Raw genomic sequence first — 22,252 nt, 5'->3', positions numbered from 1 at the left:
TTTTCCCTGGAATGCTCTTCCCCCCAGTTCTGACTCCTGATCCCCTGGTCGGAGTCCCAAGCAAAGCCGCATTTTGTACCGGAAGCCTTCTCTAGGCAGTGCCATTGAAGCACCTTTCCCCTGTTTTATTGTTGAGTAACTTTTCAGGTGTGTCCAGCTTCCCATGACCCCATTTTCGGGTCTTCTTGGCAGAGATGCTGGTGTGTTTTGCTATTTCCTTCTCCGGTTCATTTTACAGATGAGGAAACTGAGGCAAAGTTATGTGACTTACCGAGGGCCACACAGCCAGTAAGAGTCTGAACTCTTTTGAACTCAGAAGACTCATCTTCCTGACTTCAGGCCTTACCCTCTATTCCCTACACCACCTAGCTGCCCTTCCCTCTGTTAATTATCTCCTATTTATCCTGTGGGCAGCTAGATGGCACAGTGGGTAGAGCACTGGCCCTGGCTGGAATCAGGAGGACCTGAGTTCAAATGTGACTTCAGACAGTTACTAGTGGTGTGACCCTGGGCAAGTCACTTAACCCAATGCCAGATTGTTTATCCAGGGACATCTCCAGTTGTTCTGATCTATATCTTGCCACTGGACCCAGATGGCTCTGGAGGAGAGTGTGAGGCTGGTGACCTTGCACAGCCCTCCCTCACTTAAATCCCCTTCAGTGAAAGTCATGACATCACCTCCGGATGTCATGGTCCTCTTTGGAACAAAGGGCAAACAACAACAACTTGCCCTGTATAGGGCATGGATGTGTGTCTTAGAGTGCAAGCTTCCTGAGGGCAGGCATGGCCCTCTTTGTGTTCCCAGAGCTTAGCACAGTGCCTACCACATAGTAGCCACTTAACGCTTATGCTGGAGAAGGCTGTAGCAAAGGTACACAGGAGCAGCCTTGGGGACAGATAGGATGTGGCCTGGGAGAATGGGAAGGTGGTGTTGCACTCTACTGTAATATGGAAGGAGGGGGGTGGGGGGGGTTGGATAATGAGGTCACTCCTGGACACGTTGAATTTCAGACGTCTGCAGGGCCAGGAGAGACTGGAGGCTGGCAGAGAGTTTGGGGCAGGAAAGAGAGATGTGAAAATCATCAGCAGGGAAATGGTAACGACCTCAATGGCAGTGAATGAGATTGTCCAGTGAAGTAGTCTAGAGAAGGAGAGAAGCAGGCACCCTAGGAGACACCTGTGCTTAGAAGGTGGGATCTGGAGGGGGATTCAGCAAGGAGCAGTCAGATCCAGGTAGGAGAACCCGGAGGAGAGAGGGTGTCCCCGAAACCTAGAGAAAAGGGAGTGTCAAGGAAGAGGGGGATCAAGTGTCCCAGGCTGCAGAGAGGTCAAAGGGGAAGAGAACTGAGAAAAGGCCACTGGCTCTGGTCACTTGGGAGAGGGCAGGGTTGGGGAAATAATGAGGCAGGAAGCTGGACTACAAGGGGTTAAAAAGAGTGAGCAGTTATTGGAGATGGCCTTTTCCAGGAGTTTAGGAAGAGCAGAATGGCTGATATGGGGTAGAGGACACAAGGGCAATTGGCTGGAGCCAATGACAGAGAAGCCACACTCCCTTAAAGAGCACCAGAGAGCCCTGGGGAAGGAGTGAAATGGAGCCTACTTGGCCTTCAGGTAGGGATGGCCAGGTGGGCAATGCTGCCTCTGTATGAGTCCTCACTTTGCCTACCCTCATTCTGGGCCCTCTCTTAGTTCCCTCCAGGCCCGGGGGTGCAGGTGCGAGACTAATCCAAGGGTGGTTGAAGTGGGCAGGCTCTGTGTGGAGAGTGAGCGGGGAGACTTGCCCCTGTGCCCTAAAGGGTGACAGCCCAAACTGCTCTCTGCTGGATCAGGAGCCCTGGAGGGCAAGGCCACTGCTCAGCCCCTCTGAGCCCTTCCAGACCCACGAGGTTTCTTCTTCTTGGCCCTGTGCCTGTCTTCTCCACGGAATCCAAGCACTGGCATCCATGAGAAGGGTGCAATCCATCTCAGGTCATACCTTTCTCATGAATGCCTCACAACTCTGGGAGGAAGGTACTGTTATCCCCATTCTATGGATGAGGAAACTGAGGTCACCTGGCTAGTGTCTGAGGTCACACCTGACCTCAGGTTATCTTGACTCTATGTCTACTTGCCCCAGTAGGCTCCATAAAGGTTATACAAACTGCTTTCCATAAGCTTTCTCACTCAATCAATCTGGCCTACTTCTGGAAGAAGACCATACTCTTGGGGAGGGGACCTCATGACTTGCAAGGAATTGGATTTAAGCAAGGAGGGCTGGGCAGGGTCACCAGCCTCTCTCCTCCAGAGCCATCTGGGTCCAGTGGCAAGAGATCCATCAGGATGACTGGACATGACCAGGGATGCCAGGAGATCTTGGCCTTTGAAGCTAAGGCATTTCACAGGTCACAGTGTGCCCGAGGCAATGCCCCCTCAGTGATTAAGGTTAGGTAAGAAATGAGGCAAAGAAAGGCTTTTTTCATCGAGGAAGAGAAAAGAGTTAAATAATTTGAATGAACGAATGAATGAATGAAGGCATGAGGTGGGGGGAGATACTCAGGGTTTCTGGCCAAAATAGAAACAATCGCTATTTATGTCCACTCTGAGCCATCAAGAGGCCAAACAAGGGCCAAATGAAGCCTAGGCCGGGACCTAGTCATGGCCAATCATCGAGACCCAGAGTTATTCGGGTCCAAGGAGTGGTCCTCAGGAGAAAGGACCATGCAAAGTCCACAACCTCACTCTCTCCTCCAGGGCTATCTGGGGTCAGTGGCAAGATAGACATCAGGACAGCTGGAGATGGCACAAGGTACTTCTGTATCAATGGATGGATGAAGGATGGATGGAAGGACTGTGTTCGCTCCCTTTAATTCAATGCAAGTCTGGTTGAAATGAGGGGGACTCTTCCAAGCCCAACCTTTATACTGTTTTGAAAGGTAGAAGTCCACCCACAGGTAAGTGTCTCAAGTTGGGAGATCACAGCCAACAGCTAATGACAAGAAAGGCCACTGAAGTCCTTCCAATCATGGCCCCCAAACCACAAATAACGAGTTTACTTTCCCTAGTCAGGCAGATGACACACAACAGGGCACTGAATGCACAGCCCAGCAAATAACAACAGAACATTTCCCTCCTAAATTTTGTTTACCATGTCACAAATCCATACACACACTCATTGGGAAAGTGCCCCTGCACAGGGATCTCCTACGGGACATTCATATATACGGTTGAATGTCAGCCACGGCACCAGAAGCCACAGTCAAGCTCTACCTTATTGGATTCCTGCGCCATGTGGAAGAAGCCCTCAGTACCCAGGCTGTCTGGCCCAAATCTGTCACCTATACGTCGATACAGACTGGAATAAACCCAAGCACCTCCGCTGAGAATTGTCACTATTCATGGAGAAGCCGTAGTCTCCACCAACATTTTCTTAGCATTCAGGAACAAAAGGCCAAATTCTACGATGATAGAAAGCTGGCACACCAAGGTCACTTTTAGGTACACCCTTGGAGATGACCTTCTCTAGGAAAACCACGGTCAAGTCCAGCTGAACCAAAGCTTCTCCTCCTTCAGTTTAGTCGGATTTCCTTTGGTTCATAGATGGACACTTTCTAAGAACTCCTTTTCACTCTCATCAGTTGGACGACCCAAGGAGATACTTTCTCAACTGAATTAAACAATATTCCCGTTCTTCTTCGCGGTTAGCACCAAGAAGCAAGTTCAATTGTTTTCAGGGAAATCCCTTCCTTGATGAGGGCTTTGAAAACAATGAGATGAAGGACATTTCCTTGGGATTTTGAAGAACAGGTAAGGGAATGGCAAGCCACTCCATTATCTTTGCCAAGAAAACCCCGTACCGTTGGTCCCAAAGAGTCAGACACAGCCGAACAGCACCAAAGTTTGAGATACTGGGGCACTCTGGGCAAGGACACTGTGCTAATATTGTGCTGTAATATTTTATAAAAAGGGAAGGGGGGCCTTGCACCCACCACCTCAACTAAGCAGGACGTAGTGCCCAGATCCAGCGGGGAACCTGGAGTCTGGAAAACCTGAGTTCGACCTCAGTTCAAACCCGGCCCCAGCCCTTGGACTATCTGTGTGACCCTGGGCAAGTCACTTCCGAGTGCCTCAGTTTCCTCTCTGTCAATGGGGGTAACAACAGCACTGGCCTCCCAGGGTGGGTGTGAAGATCAAACGAGCCAATACTTTCAGTGCTCCGAACGGGACCGGGCACACAGTAGGTCCCTCCTAGGAGAAGCGGGGTGGCCAGAAGTCGGGAGCCCAGCTCGGGATCTCGGTGTCCCAAGCGTTCAAGTGACGGGTCCAGAGAGTGCTGACAGTGTAGTCCCCCCCAATCTAGAATGCGGGGCGATTCGACTCCCGGTTCGAATCCCGGGTTCGGCCCCCAAGGGCCGGGAAGGAAGCCGCCCCCTCCCCAGAGCAGAGCGAGGAGAGGGCGCCTGCTGCTCGGGGCCAGTGTCCTTTCCCTGGACTCTCACGACCACGCGATGGAGAAACTGAGGCAGGCAGCGGGGGCTGGCCCGGGCTCCCGCAGCTCGGGTCTTTCCGACCCCTGGCCCCGCACTCTCCTCCCACGCAGCCACCCTTATTTTACACAGGAGGTGGGCCGGGGGGCATTCAGGGAGGGCTTCCCGGAGGCGGCGCCGGCGCCCCGACTCCGTGCCGTCCCTCCACCCCCACCCTGTCACGGTTAAGATCACGGTCACGGAGCGCGCGCGCGGGTGGGGGGGATGTTGCGGAAGGCCGGCCCACGCAAGACCAGAACAATGAGGGGCTCGGCAGGAAGTGGGGGAGGGGCGATTCGGAAGTGGCCCCTCCCCGCAAGCTGGCCTCGCTCAGGTTCCTCGCTTCTTTTTCCTCCCCCGCTCCCTTCCTCTCCTCTCCTATTCCCCTGCTCCCCCCTCCTCTCCCGGCCCGGGTAGTTCCCGCGGGACGCGTGCGCAGGCGCCACCGTCTCCAGCCAATGGGAGGGGCAGAGGAGGGAGCCCGCGCGCCGGACGCGCTCTCCGCCTCCCGGGGGGGGGGGAGTGGGGAGAAGACGTGCGTGCTTGCGTGCGCGCACCCTGCCCGCCAGGCGCCCGAGCGAGAGTGCGCGCGCTCCCAGGGGCTCTGGGCCCCAGGCCCTCCCAGGGTGCCCCGCGCATCGGCGTCGGCGGCGCGCGCGTCGGCGTCCTCGGCGTCGGGCGCGCGGCCGGGGGGCGGCGGCGGCGGCGGCGGCGGCGGCGGCCATGTTGTTGTGAGTGCGCCCTGTGTGTCTCTCACGGTCGGGCCCCGGCGCTTCGGGGGCGGCGGAGGCGGCGGACACGGGGACGGGCACGGGCACGAGCCGGAGGAGGAGGCGGAGGAGGAGGCGGAGGCCGAAGGACGCCGAGGAGACGCCGCCGCCGCCCGACGACCAGGAGCAGCCGCGGGCCCAACGGTCGGTCGGTGTCCCCGGGCCTCGGAGGCCGCCCCGTAAGTGCCCCCGCGCGTGGCTAGGGGGCCGGTCTCCCCACGCGCGGCTGCCCCTCCCCTCCCCACGCGCGTGGCGCCCGGCGTGGCGCCCTTCCCCCCTCGGGGGCCTGTTGGGGGGGGCGCGGATTGTCCGTCGCGCATGCGCTGTTGGGGGCCCGCCGCGCGGCGGGGGGCCGAAGGGAGGGAGGAGGGGAGGGGGCGCGGCCCCATTGTACGGACTGGGAAACCGAGGCCGCGGCCGCCCTTCCTGCGGCCCAGCCCCTTGTTTTTGTTACGTGATGGGGAAACTGAGGCCGGGCCAGGTGCGCAGTGGTCAGGTGAACTCGCCGGGCACAGGTTTGGCCGAGATCCTGGGCGGGGGAGGCGGCCCGGGCCCGCTGACCTTGGACAGGCCGGCCCCCCCGCGGGCCTCAGTTTCCCCGACTATCAGCGGGGCGCGCTCGTTTCGGTGGGCCCGGCCCGGGTTCCAGCAGCCCCCCTTGGGCCAGCACGTGGCCCGGCCCTGGCCCCAGAGAGCCGGTTTCGCTGGGACAGGACAGGGCTGTAATGGAGAGGGGCAGGGTCGGGGGTCCCTGCCCGGGGCCGTGAGGCATGGGCTTATGTAGGAGCTCCTGCTGCCCGGCTTCCCGCTTTGTCTCGGCCTGTCGGGGGTGGGGGGGGGGTGGGCGGCGGCCAGGGCCGTGCTGGGACCCGGGGGCCTGCGTGGGGGCCCTGGGCAGAACACGGAGCTTGACGGGGCCCCCCGCGGGCGGATCTCGGGGCCCTGGGGTCCCTGGGCCGGGAGGGAAGGCGGGGTGCACAGTGATGGAGCCGGAGCCTCGCGGCCCCCCTTGGGCCGGTTCCGGGCTGGGCAGCCCCGGGCTGAGCCCCTACCTTTCTCGCCTCTTCCGCCGGGCCTTGGTAGGACTGTGGAAGCTTTCCCGAGACACTGTGGCAAGATTGTAGCCGCTCTGGGAGCAGGAGTTGGCCTCCCTGGGTGGAGCTTCTGCATCGATGGGTGGGATGCCTGGCACTAGATGCGGGTTGTGACCTGAGGTGTGGAAGGGGACTGACTTAAGGGATCGTGGGGGAAATGGGGAAGCTGAGTCCAAAAGAAGTTCTACTCGGGCTCTGAATGTGCTGTTCACAGGCTCTAGACTCGTGCCCCCTGCGCCTGAGCAAAACGTATTCGTAATAGTAATAACTAACGTCTTCGAAGGACAGTGACCCTCAGGGCACAACTGCTTTTAAACGACTGTGGTTTGGGCCAAGAGTTGGGAAGAGAATTCATGGCAGTTCCTTACTTACAAAGCTCGTGCAAATCCCCTACAGTCGGCATCTGTGCAGCCCCTTCCAGCTGCCCTACGGAGGGCTGTTGGTGGGAAGAGTTCTGGACTGCTGGGGCTCGGCGCCGAGTGCTTCCTCGATGTGCTTCCTCGATGATCCCTCTTCCTGTTGGCTGTGGGATCAGTGGTGGTGGAGTAATCTTGATGTTTATAGTCTCACTCGTCTGTCACACTGCCTCCTTTCTCAGCAGTGTTTCTGTTTTTGTAGGGATCCATCCTCATTTGTTGTGTAAGGTACCAGGAGGAAGCTCTAATCCCTGTGCAAATCTTGCTCAACCTTTTTTATTTTTCTCCTTGGCCAGAAACATGAACAGGACCAAAAAGCTCAGCCCACTTGGCTTGTAACATGAAACAAAAACGCACGTGTTGGGGGATTTTTCCTGTGAGAAATTTCATCTTGGGGTAACTGTTCCATTTCCAATACAGGCCAGCCCCCTGGGGCTGCTCCTTACCCGGAGTCAGTATAGGATGGAATTCTCCGAATGCTTTTCTTCTCTTCTGTGTTGGAAAGCAAAGGGCTTATTGACTTTTCCGCTTGTCTGAGTGCTGGTGTAGTCTGGTGTAGATCATTTGAGCGCTTTTTCAGTTGTGCTCTCCAGTGAGCCGGCCAACCAAAGGGGACAATCCTGGCTTTACTTCAGATGCCTCGCTTCTCTGCCTTCAGGAACCGCTTGAATGCCCCCCCCCTTTTTTTTTTACGCCAGCCATTGGGTGCTTTATTTTAGCTTGGGGGTGGTAGCCAGACCACCTGGCTCTGCAACTTATTCATAGTTCTTTAAGTCTCCCCAGCCGCCTCTCCTTTGCACCACAGTGCTCCTATTTACACTTGATTACTGCCCCTGTTACAGTATACGTTGAAAGATCCTTTTAGATCTGAATATTTTCTGTATACCTTTCCAGATCACACCTTGACAAATATTAATGTATTTCTGCAGAGCTTTAAGGTTTGCAAAGCCCTTTGAGGCAGCTTAACCTCATCATGAAGAATTGAGGCAGACAGGGTCAAGTGATTTGCCTAGGGTCTGTATGTTTGTGGGAGGGCATTGTGCTGGGCACCATGCTCTAGGGGAAAGAGGGTAGCCTCTAAGTAGACCATGATCTCTGGCTTTTACCTAAAACCTGCAAGATTTTCATGTTGCTGGCCTGTCAAAATGTGGCTACTTTTCTGTTCTGTTATTCCCTGCTTCCTTGTGAACTGCATTTGACCTTTTTTTTTCCTCGGGCACTGAAATATATTTTAGGGCTCGCAGATACATATTCATTCATGCAGCTTACATTTTAGTAAAACAAAACAAAACAAAACATGATGCACATTCTCCGTTTGTCCAGGCTCTTTAGGGTATGCCCTGAGGGTGCCGAGAAAGGCAAAAAAACCTGCCCTTCCCCCAAGAGTGCCCATTTGAAATGGAGGGTGTCAGCGTGAGGTTTGGAAAGGCCTGTAGGAGGTGGGCTCCAGAGGGAGACTTTGAAGGAGGCCCACAGACATTCCACACATGGCGGACAGCTGCTGCAGAGGCCTGGGAAGGAAGAAAGGAGCACATTCTGGACAGCTTTCCATGCCGAGGGGAGAACTTATCTATTTGATGTTGAAGGATAAAGGTCACTGAGGTTCCACTGAGGTAGCCGTGCAATTGGAAAATCACCCTGGCAGCTTCCAAAGCTTTGGGAAGAGACTGGGGCAGGGAGGCTGTGGCCTTGGTTTAGGTAAGGGCTGACAGTAATGTAGCTGACATCTGGAGAGGGTTCTAAGTGGTACAGTGGGGAGAGTGCCCAGCCTGGAGTCAGGAAGACCAGCACCCCAAGTTCATATCTGGCTCCAGATACTCCTCCTGCTTGCCTCAGTTTCCTCATCTGGCCAAGCAGTCCAGCATCTTTGCCAGGAAAACCCCAGACCCAAAGCGGTCACAAAGGGGTCACAGTGCTTACTAATGTACCATGCAATGTGCTGATATTTTACAAATATTACCTCACTCCATCCTCATAACAAGCCATTTAGCAGATGAGGAGACTGCAGTAGAGTTTCAGTGACTTGCCCAGGGTCACACAGCTAGTAAGTGTTAAGTGTCTGAGGCCGGATTTGAACTCAGGTCCTCCTGACTCCAGGGCCTGTGCTCTATCCACTGCGCCACCAGCTGCCCCCAGAAGCTTCCTTTAAAGAGGCCTCATCAGCCCTGCCTACTCTTCCTTTCCCCCCCAACTGCGCTCCTCAGTTCAGCTCCACTCTATTCCTCCCCCCCTCCCCTGACAGCTTTTCCCATCTCTTGTGCATCAAGTTCCTCCTTCAGATGGGGAGCTTCTTGAGACTGGCCAGACCATTTGTATCTCCAGTGCCTGGTGAGGAGAAGCTTTGATAAAGGGTTATTTCGTTGTATTGCACTCGGTTAGGCACAAAGGATACAAAAGAAAAAACATGCCCCTGCCCCTGCCCTCAAGGAACTGACCTTTGTGAGTAAGTGGGGAGAGGGGACTGCCAAAACGGGTGTAAGAAAAAACACAAGTCATGCCAAGTGGTTTCTTTTGTGGTGGGGAGCCCCAGCAGTGGGAGGCCACTGCTTACACCCTGTGCCCGATTCCTGTGGCACTGGAGCTGAGCCTGGAAGGAGATCAGGGACTTGAGGTGGGCGGGGCCTTCGGGTCTGAGCAGCAGCTGTGCCAGGGCAATGCTGGAAGGTCTTAACAGGGTCCTATGAGCCAGCCACTCTGGCTGTGAGGGAGGTAACAAGGGGTACCTGCCCTCCACCTCCCTCCCGTTCCACAGGCTTGTTTCCTCACCTCTTTTCTGGGATCATCATTGGCTTGCCAGTTAGCTTCCTCTTAGGGATTTTTCATGTTCATTTTTGGTAATTGAAGTATCTTGTTCCTTTGGTTCTTTGTTTATTTCACAGTGCTCATATGTGGTCTCCTATTTCTCTGTATTTGTAATTTCTTACGGCATCATAATATTACAGTTCTCTACTGAAGTGTGTGTTTTTTTTGGTTTTTAGCAATTTTTAAATGGATGGACACCCACCTGGTTTCCAGGGGTTTTTTTGTTGTCACACAGTGCTTATGTCAGTATTGTGGTATCGATCGTTTCATAGTGGTCCCCTCCGATGGTGACAATTTGTAATTATTGTCTTCTCAGTCAGTTTGCAGGATATGAGGCAAATCTTCAGTTGTTTTTTTTTAATTAATAAAGTATTTTATTTTTTTTCCCATTACATGTAAAGATAGTTCTCAAGTTTTGCTTATACAAGCTTTCCAATTTCAGATTTTTCTCCCTTCCCTCCTCCCTCCCCTAGACAGCAGGTAATCTGATATAGGTGTTTATACACACACACACACACACACACACACACACACACAATAACATTAAACATATTTCTGCATTAGTCATGTTATAAGAGAAAAATCAGAGCAATGACGAAAAACCTCAAAATAGAAAAACATCAGCACCAAAAACAAAAGAAATAGTATGGTTCATTCAGCATCTACTCCACTCCACAGTTCTTTTTTTTTTTTCTTGGATTTGGAGATCCTCTTCCATCATGAGTTCCCTGGAACTCTTCTGTACCATTGCATTGGTGAGAAGAATATAGTCCATCACAGTAGATCAACACTCAATGTTGATGATACTGTGTACCATGTTCTTCTGGTTCTGCTCATCTCACTCTTCATCAGCCCACACAAGACCCTCCAGGTTTCTCTGAACTCCTCCTGCTCATCATTCTTTTTTTTATTATTATTTTTTTATTTTATTTTATTTTATTTATTTATTTATTTATTTATTTATTTTTTAATGTATAAGGTATTTTATTTTTTCCGTTACATGTAAAGATAGTTCTCAACTTTTGTTTATACAAGCTTTACAATTTCAGATTTTTCTCCCTCCCTCCCCCCTCCCCTAGACAGCAGGTAATCTGATATAGGTTATATCTATATATCTCTATACATATACATATAGATATAGATATATACACACACATATATATACACATAATAACATTAATCCTATTTCTGCATTAATCCTGTTACAAGAGAAAAAATCAGAGCAGTGATGCAAAACCTCAAAATAGGAAAAAAAAACAACAGCACCCAAAACAAAAGAAATAATATGGTTCAATCAGCATCTATACTCTGCAGTTCTTTTTTTTTTTTTCTTGGATTTGGAGATCCTCTTCTATCATGAGTTCCCTGGAACTCTTCTGTACCATTGCATTGGTGAGAAGAATATAGTCCATCACAGTAGATCGACACTCAATGTTGATGATACTGTGTACAATGTTCTTCTGGTTCTGCTCATCTCACTCATCATCAGCTCACGTAAGACCCTCCAGGTTTCTCTGAACTCTTCCTGCTCATCATTTCTTACAGCACAATAGTATTCCATTGTATTCATATACCACAGCTTGTCCAGCCATTCCCCAATTGATGGGCACCCCCTCAACTTCCAATTCCTTGCTACCACGTAAAGAGCAGCTATAAATATTTTTGTACATGTGGGTCCCTTTCCCCCTTCCATGATTTCTTTGGGCAAAAGACCTAAAAGTGGAATTGCTGGGTCAAAGGGTATGCACAGCTTTATCGCCCTTTGGGCATAATTCCAAATTGCTCTCCAGAATCGTTGGATCAGTTCACAGCTACACCAACAATGCATTGGTGTTCCAATTTTCCCACAGCCTCTCCAACATTTATTATCTTTCTTTTTTGTCATTTTAGCCAATCTGATAGGTGTCAGGTGGTACCTCAGAGTTGTTTTAATTTGCATCTCTCTAATCATTAGAGATTTAGAGCATTTTTTCATATGGGAATAGATAGCTTTGGTTTCTTCATCAGAAAACTGCCTGTTCATATCCTTTGACCATTTCTCAATTGGGGAATGACTTGGGTTCTTATAAATTTGATTTAGTTCCCTATATATTTTAGAGATGAGGCCTTTATCAGAAGCACTGGCCTCAAAAATTGTTTCCCAACTTTCTGCCTCCCTTCTAATTTTGGATGCATTGCTTCTGTTTGTACAGAAATGTTTTAATTTAATGTAATCAAAATCATCCATTTTGCATTTTATAATATTCTCTATCTCTTGTTTGGTCATAAACTGTTTTCCTTTCTGAAGATCTGATAGGTAGACTATACCTTTCTCTCCTAATTTACCTATGGTATCACCTCTTATGTCTAAATCGTGTACCCATTTTGACGTTATTTTAGTACAAGGTGTTAAGACGTTGGTCTATGCCTAATTTCTGCCATACTGTCCTCCTGTTTTCCCAGCAGTTTTTGTTAAACACTGAGTTCCTATCCCAGAAGCTGGAGTCTTGGGTATCTTCAGTTGTTTTAATTGGATTTTCTCGTACCTAAGGATTTGGAGCATATTTTTAAATGGGGCTTTGTACTTAGCAGTTCTTTTGAAAAACTTCCATATTCTTTGATGACATGTATTAGGAAATAGATCTTAAATATTTGTGCCAATAATACTTGATGCACATCCCCCTTCCCTAATCCAAACAGTTTTATTCTCTCTTCCTTGGCCATACAAAAGCCTTTCACTTGTATGTAATTGAAATTGTCTGTTGTCTTGTTAGGAACTCTGTGCCTTGCTTGGTTAGGCATTTTCCTGTTACCACAGCTGTGAAAAGGACTTAACGTCCTCTTGAGCTCTTCAACACTTTCTTTTTCCTATTACCTTTTTATGATCAAATGGAATAATATTTGCAGGGAGCAATAGTGACTGGCATGTGGTAGACACTGAATATTTCTTCGCTTCCTCTCCTCCAGTATTCCACAGCATGGGTAACTCTAGCCAAGCATTATAGTTAGTGGGGTTTGCCTTTGTTCACTTCAGCACAACCGAAGCTTGGGTTTTCTGGGATTGCACCTACTCGGAAGGAACTGTTCAGTCACTACTGAGGTCAGGCAGCACTGGCTTGTTTTGAGGGACGAGACTACAATAGTTTCTGGGGTCGACACCTCAAGGGAGGCTTGATAAGATTCAGTGCCCCATTGTTGATGCTGAAAATCCCATCTTAGAACTGATTGCTGTGAGGTGAAATCCTGACTGTGCGCTTGCAGTGATCTGTCTGCAGGGTAGCAATCAGGAAGGGGACAGTGAGGCAGAGCTGGGCTTCTGACTCGGGCAGGGTGACATTCAGACCTCTACTTTCAATTTCTGTTATGTCAGAGTAAATTCCCATAGCCAAGGATTAGTATTCTCCAAGCTTACATTTTGCTTTTTGTACTTTATGAGTTTGAGAGCCAGTAAATAAGTTTAATCAGGCTTTCTTACAAAGAGCTTGTTTAAAGCACATTCTCTTTTGGCAGAACTTTAGTAGGTGGTCTTCAAAATTCAGATGTTGGCTTGCCTTTTTTGAAGAGTCTAGCAAGCTCCTTGTCAAGTGGTTCATGTCAAGCATGATTTGGCAGCAATATTCTGAAAGGTTTTGAAGAGTCTCTGGGAGACATTGTCTGTCAAATTTAGCAGGTTAGTCATGAGCAGTTAGGGTATATTTTTATCACAGGGTGTTTAGGTGATGATAATGGTTGTCTGCATCACTCCAAACAAGGCATTGGGTGGGCAGGGGGCACTTGTACAGAGCTTAGTCAAAGCATTTCTTTGAATGTTAAGCTGTTTGCAGTTGTAAGGGTGACATAGAGGGGTCTTGAAGCAAACCTGAGAACCCTCTACACTGTACTCAGGCCTCTGTGCAAGCTTAGGGCTTTATATTGAGGAGTTGCAGCATACATCCAAGAATTAGCCTGGTTCTGCATCTGGCATTTTGTATGTTGACCCTGAGAGGTCAGATTTAAAAGGGCTTTTTCTTTCACATTTCTGTGAGGGAACCTAATTATGAGGACTGTTGAAGGGAAGGGAACAAGCATTTATTAAGCTACTTCGGTGTGCTAAGCACTTTGCATATGGTACCTCGTTTGAGCTTTCAAGCAGTCCTGTGCGTCAGCTGCTCTTCCCATGTTGTAGAGGAGGGAACCAAGGCTGACAGGTTCTGTGACTGTCCAAGGTGCACCAGCTAGAAATGTCTGAGGGTGGATTTGAACTTAGGCCTTTTTGCCTCTAGGCCTGCTCCTCTGTGGCACTACCAGTGGCTACTTTGTGATTTTATAAAACAACGTACCTTATTTTGGTTCCCCTTTTGAGACACTGTAAATCTGGATGGGACTTTGGAGCCATCGACCTCATCAGTCCTCTGTCCAGGACCCTGGTATGTCCTGGGGGTGCAGGATCCCAAGTGAATTCATCCCTGTCTCTAGGGGGTACTTGGGGAGAGGACTAGGCCTTGGAATCCCTCCACCCTTGAAGGTTGGCATCTTTTCTGCCTCTGACAGTATTAGAACCTGGGTAACTGAGGTGAGTGACTTGGTTTTATCAGAGGCAAGACTTCCTGGCTTGGAGATTGGCTCTTTTTTTTTTTTTAAAGTGAGGCAATTGGGGTTAAGTGACTTGCCCTGGGTCACACAAGCTAGTAAGTGTTAAGTGTCTGAGGCCAGATTTGAATTCAGGTACTTCTGATTCCAGGGCCGGAGCTCTATCCACTGCACTATCTAGTTGCCCCGAGATTGGCTCTTTTTTGTGTGTGTGCTTTTTTTTGCGGGGCAGTGGGGGTTAAGTGACTTGCCCAGGGTCACACAGCTAGTAAGTGTCAAGTGTCTGAGGCCGGATTTGAACCCAGGTACTCCTGAATCCAGGGCCGGTGCTTTATCCACTGTGCCACCTAGCCGCCCCCAAGATTGGCTCTTTATCCACCGTATGCTGTACTACTCAATGTGTGGGATACAACAGTACAGACATTTATGTATATGTCTGTAAAAGGCCCTTCACTTATTTATTTGTTTTGTCTGGGGGCGAGGGTAGAGGAGGCAGTGGTGGGGATCTGGTAAGGCTTCCTGGAGGAAGTGGGAGGTGATCCTCCAGCTGAGCTTTGAAGGCATTTTGGGAGACAGGATGCATTGTAGTCTCAGGGCTAATGAGATGGGAACTGGAGGAATAGCAAGGAACCACTTTGGCTGAGCTCTGGAGGACTAAGGTCAAATTGGCCAAAAGAGGGAGGTGCCAGCTAAGAGTTCCACTGATGGGGGGACTTGGGATTGATTGCTTTTTTGTTTCTGAGAGACTGAGCTGAAAGAGGTCTTTTAGAAAATTAGCACCATTAGCAAGATAGTAGGCTTTTATTGTGCACATGTTCTCGTAATTTCCAGTTTGGAAGGAATACCACCTTTGGAGTCAGACCCTGGGTTTTGCTCTTGACTTTCTTGCTACCTTTGTGACCTTTGAGCAGTTCATTGACATCCTCTAGGCACCAGATAAAGTTTGAGGTTCTTTCTGATTCTAAATCTGGATGGCATGTGGTTTCTGTTATAGTTCCCTTGAGTGATGTCTCAGTGTCAAGACAGTTGTCAAGACAATCATAAGACCTTACAGTGATATTGTGTGGCTAGCCTTATATGCATGTAGAATACTCTTTTTATCACTCCTCAGAAGTGCCTAGCAAAAGCTACCTTAGTTTCTTCCTATGCACTAAGATAATTTATCCTTTCTAAACACAAGAAACACATTTGTAAAAATTGATTGCTGCTTAGGTCAACTTTCCATTCTCACTTGATACAGGAGGTGTGCTGAATGAGTTCCCAGGTCCATGGACTTCTTGGGGCAGAGAGAGAGCTCCCTTGGCTGAGGACTTACCTGTTGAGGAGGGATGGGGAGTGGAGATGGGGTGGGGTGGGGGGACCTTCAGTCCAAGTAAGTCTAAATAAATCTCATTCTTGGGATTAATTAATATTTTCAGTTGGAAAGAAATCTTTGGATGGGAGAAAGATGGTTTAACAGCTAAAATTCCAGTTTGAAATGTATGTAAATCAAAATATTATTATCTTGCGTTGCTTTAAGATATGAGGAAGGAAATCCATCCCCTCACAGAAGAGACCATGTCAGATTATCCTGCCATTTTTAGTCACATAAAAATTCCTTGTGTGTGTCTTCCAAATGAAAAAAATTCGAAATATTTCCTAATCAAACATGGGGTAGCTGGTGACACTGTGAATAGTACCTGGCCTGGAGTTGGGAAGGCCTGAGTTCAAATGTGGCCTCCTATGTAAAGTGCTTAGCACAGTACCTGGCACATGGTTAAACAAGTGTTAGCTATTAAGGAGAATTTCACTAGGATGTTTTGAAACTTGAAAAATTGGTCCAAGAACAGGAAGGCAACATTTCTACACCCACTAGTATGTAATAGATCGGTCAGTTGTGGATTGATTCTGTGATGAATTTCTAGGTAGATTCTCAGTATGCTAGTAAGATAATAGCTCATCTGAGCCCTGAGAGAATGTTCTCATTCTGGTTTGCAGATGTGGAAAGGGGTCAAGTGGATCACACAGCTTTTTTTGGGGGGGGGGCAGAGACTCCTGACTTGATATTTTGAGAACTAAGTTTGATAAAGTTCCTCTGGCTGACTTTGTGGGTGAACTATTGTTCCAGGCACACTTGGATACTTGCAGAAATTCATGGCATTCTTGAGGTAGAGTCCTGAGTTGTTGGGAGGGAGAGTTTCCACTTGAGTTCAAAAATTAAGCATTAACAGAGCAAGACTTGGGAGGTAGAGATGGTGGCAGTTCATCTGAAAAAGATCTTGGTGGGGGGAGAGTGAAAATAATTAAGCATTTTAAAATTATGATGTCTCTAGAACATCCATAAAAAGCCAATGAAATGCAGGTTAGGGAAGAGGAGGGCTGGATATGTAAAGCTGTGAGTCATTTTCATAAAGATTTTGTAATTAAGACATTGGTAACATTGGTGAAAACGGCTTCAGTTGACTGAAGAGCTTAGAAACCAGATTGCAGTGGTTTCAGTGAATGAGAGGAGAGGAAGTGGATAAAGAGAATGTGAGGGGCAGCTAGGTGGCGCAGTGGATAGAGCACCGGCCCTGGAGTCAGGAGGACCTGAGTTCAGATTTGGCCTCAGACACTTGACACTAGCTGTGTGACTCTGGGCAAGTCAACCCCCGTTACCCTGCAAAAACAAACAAACAAATAAATAAATAAAATAAAGAGAGAATGTGGTCAGATTTTCCAGGAGTTTGGCTAAAAAGGCAGGAGAGATATAGGAGCATGGGGACTAGAGAAGTGTTTTTTGTTTTTAAAGATGGAGGAAACGGGCATGTTTGGAGACAATAGGGATGAATAGAGGATAGGGAGGGATTGAAGATTCAGTAGAGGGACTGACTGAAGCGACAGCTTGCTGGAGAAGATTAGACAGAATGGGATCTTGCGCACTGCTTTATGCAAGGGGCTGTCTGTCATGTGGCCACAGAGAGGGTAGAAGTTCTGGCTGGATGTCAGCAGAACCTTCTTATGGATGAGAGCTGGTGAAAAGTGGGAGAAATGGGCTGCCAGGGGAGACAGGGCGGGGGGGTGCCCCCTTTGGAGGTCCTCAAGCAAAGACTGGATGATCAGTTCTGAGGAGGTTGTCATGGGGATACTTTTAAATGAATGGGTTGGGTTTGATGACTGGTTAGAGCCTTTCTAACTGAATCCAGGGGCCTGTGAGCTGCAATTCTGTGATTGTGACTAGATGCAATATTCTTTTTGAAAACAGCGTTTAAATTTACACATCATAGCTCTTGGTACAGATATATCAGAGAAGAAAGTGTGAGGTCAATTTACCAAATATTTCTTTAAAAAAATAAGTTTTTATTTCCATATTTATATTATCTTTTGTTTTATCTCTCCCCTTCTCCCAGAGAGCCAGCCCATAGTATTTTTTAAAGATCAAAAAAGGGGGGGGGGATCGTAAAAATCTGGAAATGTGTACAGTGCCCAACATTTGAGGACCTCCCCACTTCTGCAAGGGCACCTTACCTCTTCTTCTTTTTTTTTGGTGAGGCAATTAGGGTTAAGTGACTTGCCCAGGGTCACACAGCTAGTAAGTGTCAAGTGTCTGAGGCCGGAGTTGAACTCAGGTCCTCCTGAATCCAGGGCCAGTGCTCTATCCACTGCACCACCCAGCTGCCCCTTCTTACCCTCTTGTGAGAGCTGTGCCTGGTTCTTCCATCCCCAATAACTCCTCCAGTTCTAATTCTATTTGTAGCTAAACATCTTAAAAGGGGCATCTACACTAAGTGTCTCCACTTTCTCTCCTCTCTCTTTTTTTTGGGGGGGGGTAAGGCAGTTGGGGTTAAGTGACTTGCCCAGGGTCACACAGCCAGTAAGTGTCAAGTGTCTGAGGCTGGTGCTTTATCCACTGAGCCATCTAGCTGCCCCCTTTCTCTCTCAATCTCTTTTTAACTTCTTAGAATCCAGTTTCCAACAATATCATTCTGCCCAAACTGCTCTCTCTAAAGTCATCTGTGTTGGAAATCAGAGGAATGCCCATCCATTGGGGAATGGCTGAACAAACTGTGGTATATGATGGTGATGGACTATTACTGTGCTCTGAGAAATGACAAGCAGGATGATTTCAGAAAGTCCTGGAAAAACTTGTATGAACTGATATAGAGTGAAGTGAGCAGAACCAAGAGAACATTATGTACAGAGACAGCAATATTGTTAGTGAAGAACTGTGAATGACTTAACTATTCTCAGCAATACAAGGATCCAAGACAATTCCAAAGGACTGTTGATGAAACATACTATCCACCTGCAAAGGAAGAGCTGATGATTCACCAAAGACTGAAGCTACCTAGCTGCCCCCATCTTTCCTATTTCTTTTGCTGGATCCCTCCTCCAGTGCCCTCTAACAAGAGGTGGCTCTCAAGGCTTTGTCCTGTGCCCTCTTCTCTCCTCCCTCTAGACAACTTCACTTGGTGATCTCATCCATTCCCATTAATTTAATGATCCTTTCCCCTGATGATTCTCAAACCTACTTTTCTTGTCCCAGTCTCTCTGCTGACCTCTAGTCTCTCATCTCCAACTGCCTTTCACACATCTCCAATTAAATGTTCAGTAGACACCTGAAACTCAACCTGTCCAAAACAGAACTCATGATCTTTACCCCTGGACTTTCCACTCCAGCCCTCTTACCTTCCCTGTTACCGTAGAAGGTAACTCCTCCCTCCCAGTCCCTCAGGCTCCCAACCCAGGAGTCATTCTGCCCTCTTCAGTCTTTCTCATCCCCTAGATCCATTATGGTACCAAGGCCTGTTGATTTCCCTTCTGCTACATCTCTGGTCCATTTCACCATTGCAGCATCTTTTGGATAGGCCCCCTGTTGTCCTCTGACACTGAGCCCACCCTGGTGCAGGCTCTTCTCATTTCAGCCTGGACTATTGCAAGTGGCTGCTGGGGAGGACTGGGGTTCTGCCTGCCTCAAGGCTCTCCTCTCTCCCTGGCTCTCTCCCTCCATTCGTCCACCACCAAAGTGATTTTCCTGAAGCACAGATCTGACCACATCACTCCCTACTCCTTAAACTCCAGTGACTCCCTAGCACCCTCAGAAGCAGATACAAAATGGTCTGTTGGCACAGTGCCCCTTCCTCCCTTTCCAGTCTTCTTACCCCTTATTCCCTGGCATGTACAGTGACACAGGTTTCCTGGTCGTCCCATGAACAAGACCTTCCATCTGCCAGCTTTAGGCAGTCTCTGTGATGCCCATCATCCCCCAGAACATTCTCCCTTCTCTACTCCAACTACTGACCTCCCTGGCTGCATTCCCTACCCCTTCTTCATTTCAGTGCCTCCCTTCTGTTCATTATGGCCTACTTACATTTGTATATATTTGCATGTTTCCCCCAGTAGATTGTGAGCTCCTCAAGGACAAAGGACTGTCTTTTTTTCCATTTTTTAGGTATTCCTAGTGCTTAGCACAGTGCCTGGCACATAGAAGGTTCCTAATAAATGCTTCTTGATTGGCATATTTATGCTATTCACTTGATTTTTTTTTTGATGGTTTTTTCCCTTTTCATTATCGTAGTAATTGAGTCTGTTGTTTTCTTGGTTCTGTTAACTTTGCTCTGCATCAGTTCATGTACCACAGTTTCTTTAGCCATTCTCCAGTCAGTGGGCTTCTGTTTTGTCTTTGCTGTCACATAAAGGGCTCCTATAAATATTTGGCATATATAGGAACTTTCTTATCATTGGCTTCCTTGATAAAAGCCCAATTAATGATTCTCCAAGTATGGATATTAGAGTCATGTAACGATTGGAATAACGCCACCTGCTGGATACTAACTGTAGAAGAGTTCTGCCCATGAAGCGAAGGTCTTTGAGGGCAAGACCAGGAGTCTTTGGTATCAGGAAGTGACGCGGACGAGTGGGAGGAGGAAGGAGGAGACAGAGGCTCTCTTCCTTTTGGACTCTGGCGGAGAGCGGAGCTAGAAATGTGCTCTCCCTTTAATAGATAGGAATCTAGGCCTTTCTTTTTCTTTACCAAATTCTTATTCTCCTTAATAAATGCTTAAAAGCCTAACTCTTGCTAAAGCTTATAATTTATTGCCGACCACTCATTAAATAGTTTAGACAGTTTAGCTAGAATTTTAGCCCTTAACAGTCACTTTATTTGCATAATTCCATATTGCTTTCCAAAATGGTTGTACCTATTTAGAACTCCACCAACTATTCACCACTGGCAGCTGGGTGGCTCATTGGCTTAGAGTCAGGAGGACATGAGCTCAAATTTGACCCCAGGGACTTCCTCACTATTGGATCCTGGGCAAGTCATTTCACTTCTGTCTGCCTCAGTTTCTTCATATGTAAAATTGGAATCATAACAGCACCTAACTCTGAGGGTGGTTGCTTAACCCATTGCCCCGCCAAAAAAACTCCCTAAAACCCCCCCAAAAAGAATACAGCTCCTACCCCCAGATAATTCTTAAATAAAATAAAGTCCTGAAGTTTAGAGATTTTTTTTTTAGATTTTTTTTTTCTGGAAGCCTTGAGGCAGCACAACATGGCTAAAATTAGTCTTTATTAATTGTCCAGAGTTGTTTAGTGAACCTGTTCAAGTAAAAGAATGTAAAGCACGAATTGATTAAAAATGGCTAAGGGAATATTTCAGCAAATCCTTGACTTCAGTTTTCACTGTGATACTTGCCAAGAAGTCACCAACAAGACATCATCTTGAACTCAGGTTGACTTTTCCCTCTGTACTTTGTGTGGGTAGCCTTTTTTTTTTTAAGTCAGTCATTTGGGGTTAAGTGACTTGCCCAGGATCACACAAGTGTTAAGTGTCTGAGGCCGGATTTGAACTGGAGTCAGGTACTCCTGACTCCAGGGGTGGTGCTCTATCCACTGCCCCACCTAGCTGCCCCTGTGTGGGTAGCTTTTTGTTGATGCTTACGATAGACTACAGAGCTTTATTTATTTATTTTTTTGAGGCAATGAGGGTTAAGTGACTTGCCCAGGGTCACAAAGCTAGTGTCAAGTGTCAGGCTGGATTTGAACTCAGGCCTCCTGAATCCAGGGCTGATGCTTTATCCACTGCATCACCTAGCTGCCCTCAGAGCTTTATTTTTACTAAATGTTCTCTTAGTGAGAGCATTTGGAAGGTAGGGTTCTGCCTAACAAAACTTTTATTTACTTTCCATCATCAGAGCTCAAAACTAGATTCTTTGTTACTTATTGTTTTATCAAAATAGGGCCCAGAAGACCTATTAAGAAGCAAAGGTACAATCTCACACCATAAATACACCTTCTCTAGGGAGCTCCAAAAGTGTTTCAAGGCTATCGTTTCTTTGGGAGATAGGCAGTTAGCTAGCATTTATGTAGGATCTGCCATATATCAGGCACTGTGCTAAGAGCTTTACAGATATTTTCTCGTTCAATTCTCACAACATTCCTGGGAGTGTGGGTACTTTTATTGTCCCCATTTGACAGGGTCTCACAGCTAGGAAGTGTCTGAGGCCAGGTTTGAACTCAGGGCTGGTACTTGGTGCTATGTGGTGTCTCCTAGCAAGGAATCCTTTACTGCTTCCAAGTGAGTTCTTTATATTCAAGTGGTCTCTTTCTTGTGTAGGGCTCTTTCTGACTAATTCACACAAGTAGAGAGACCTCCCCCAGAGTCTGGCAGAGCTTTTCAGAGCATAAAACAACAGGAATCATCAGGACCTGCCTAGGTTGGCATCCTTCTGTCCCCAAAGATTGCAGGCGGCTTTATTCTGAAACACATTCCTCCCTCTTTCTTTCTGGCACGCCCGCCCTCCCCCCCCCCCCCCCAAAAAAAAAGGATGTTAGTTTGTTTAGTTGAGCTTGATAAGATCATTAGCTCTTTGTGGTTGCTTCTTCTACCTTTTTTCTTCTGACAAGTTCTAGAATTTAGCTAGGAATTAGCATGAAGTTCATCAGCCCCTGATTTGAAGATGCAGCCTTCCCCTTCTTGAAAATTAGGACATTTATTTGTCTCCAAGCCCTGTAGCACCTTTTTTGTTTGCTGTGATAGTTTTAATATTACAATCATAGCCACAACTTTTTTCAGTATTGTAGGTTAGTAGTTTTGTGAATCTGGTGATTGAAATCTCGGAGGTTATCTAGTCAGATGTGTTGTTGGAAGGAAAATGTCA

General features: G+C 48.0%; 1 protein-coding gene across 6 annotated transcripts in view; it reads left to right on the top strand.

Moving 5' to 3' along the window:
- Positions 1-5,211: 5,211 nt before the first annotated feature.
- Positions 5,212-22,252, top strand: part of PUM2 (pumilio RNA binding family member 2) — a 97,410-nt gene continuing 80,369 nt past the window's right edge. For all 6 annotated transcript variants that reach the window (XM_043981725.1, XM_043981724.1, XM_043981722.1 and 3 more), the window contains exon 1: positions 5,212-5,451. The gene's annotated coding sequence lies outside the window, so the exon portion shown is untranslated. The remainder of the gene's footprint in view (positions 5,452-22,252) is intronic.

This window comes from Dromiciops gliroides, chromosome 2 (genome assembly GCF_019393635.1).
Source record: "Dromiciops gliroides isolate mDroGli1 chromosome 2, mDroGli1.pri, whole genome shotgun sequence".
Taxonomy (NCBI): Eukaryota; Metazoa; Chordata; class Mammalia; order Microbiotheria; family Microbiotheriidae; genus Dromiciops; species Dromiciops gliroides.
Note: the sequence above shows the minus strand (reverse complement) of the source record. Positions and strands in the feature narration are given on the sequence as shown.